Below are 2,104 nucleotides of genomic sequence, written 5' to 3'. Positions count from 1 at the left end.
AAGTATAAATATTTATATATATTGGCACAGCGCCTGGCCTTAATGCTTAAAATCCTTTGGAGAGCTGTCTGCATATTTACTGTATTAATGATCAAATGCAAGGCTGTGTTGGGAAAGGTCTTCCATTTGGAAGTCAGTAGTTGAGACTGTCTTGCCTATGAAAAAGAGGGAGAATTTTCGTTAGAGGGTGTAGGATTCTGGCTGGTAATAGTCTTAATTCAAGGTATTTTTAGAGAATTGATTTAATACAAGCAGAACAAATGGCCAGAAGTGTAATGAGAGACAAGTTGAAATTAGAAAGTAGATGTGCATTTTGAATGTATTGTCATAGCAACTGATTAAATTCTCCCTCTCTTGCTGTTCTGGGGACCTTTTAAATGTGCTTTGGCTAAATAAAAAGTTAGACTATTAGACTATTTCAGAGCCAAAAGGTCAGTTCTTGTTGTCTCTTTTGCACTTTAATTCTAGTACACTGATACTTGCTAACCACGTATAACCCTAGATGCAGAATGAGAACTTGGGTTATTAACAATAAACAAGTAAACAGCAGAAAGACTTGACCTTTCTTTTGAATTGCCCTACAGTGTTACAAAATACCAAACAAACCTCCTTCCCCAAAGAAACGCCCCCCAAAATGCCCTAACAACTCACCAAACACAAAATCACCGACAACCAAAAAGCAGAAGTAACAAACATGAACAGCAAGTGGAGGAAGAGTTTGAAAGCGGGCTGGACAGAAGCAGAAGTGTTACTGCCCACTCTTAGGCCACTGTGCTGATTAAATGGGTGTTGTTAGGTTTAGATTAGTAGTTTGTTGTTGTTGGGTTTTTCGGTGGTGTTGATTTTTTTTGTTGTCGTTGTGGGGGATTGTTTGTTTGTTTGTTTTTATTTTGGTTTTTTTTCTGTATTAAAAATCTGGCTCAGTTACTCTCTAGTTCTGGTGTGTTCTCTTTTCCAGGTGGTTGGTGTTTCTGCAGTGTTTGGCACAGGACTGGGGGAGATTTTTACCCAGCTTTCTAAAGCTGTAGATGAATAGGAGAGGTAAGGGGATAACTTCTGGTCCGCGACCCAGTGACCACTTCCTGAAGGTCCTGATTCATGAGTCTGCTCCTTTGATTTGAAGGAGTGTACAGTTGCCATAGCCAAGGTAGCTTAGGGTGTCCAGTATCAGCATAAAAAGCAGCAGTAAAAAGGAACTATTCAGAGATGAATTTTTGTGCTGTTCCGTGAAAAAGTAAAAGCTATCTGTGCCAGCAAGTCTGTGAAGTAATTTTTTTCTTGTAGTTCCATACCAAGTTTTGAATTGTTGCTGTTTTAATGAAGTATGTTCATTGATTTTGCATCCATTGGTTTCAGAATCCAAATCTGGGGAAAAAAGTACTGTCTTTCTGAAATGTCTCTCAAACATGAAAGCCTAGAGAAAACTTTTTTTTGTGAGTAAAAAGAAGCCTCCAGGATGATCCTTATGCAATACAAATCATGTGTTTTTCAGACTGAATGCACTCCCTTTATTCACCTTTTCAGAGAGTATCGGCCAGAATACGAGCGCCTGAGAAAAACACTGGTAAGTGTTTTTAGCTGTTTTACACCTGAACAGTGTATCTTGGGTCACTTTTGTGCACACAATTGCCTTTATGTTGAGAGGGTCTAACATTTCATTTACTAGTCGTACTCACTGTGGGAAAACTCCTGTCCTGAAGGAGTCCACCATTTGCCTTTTTTTTCCTAGATGTGGTGGAGCATATCTTTACAAAACTAAAGATTTTGTAAAACAGATGTTGCTCACTGGTTTAGTGCTAGTATTTGAGCTAATTGTGTGAAAATGATTGGGAAATAAGATTGTGTCTTCCATTCAGATGGACAGAGAGTTCTTAAAAATAAATTTCCAAAGGGATTTGTTGAGACTATCCCTGTATCTTCCTGCACCAGTGAAGAGTACTAGTTTGACTTAGTAAGAAAGACTGAATTGCAGTGCCAAAATCAGTAGCTCTGCTCACCTTGAGTTCTGGCTGTCCAAAGGACAGTTCTCTGCAGGCACAGCTACACAGAGTTTGGCTTCCCGGCGCTGCTGAAAACGTCCTAGAATCCCACCTGACTGGAGGTT

This window comes from Pseudopipra pipra, unplaced genomic scaffold, assembly GCF_036250125.1.
Source record: "Pseudopipra pipra isolate bDixPip1 unplaced genomic scaffold, bDixPip1.hap1 HAP1_SCAFFOLD_82, whole genome shotgun sequence".
NCBI lineage: Eukaryota > Metazoa > Chordata > Aves > Passeriformes > Pipridae > Pseudopipra > Pseudopipra pipra.
This window is presented reverse-complemented; position numbering follows the sequence as displayed.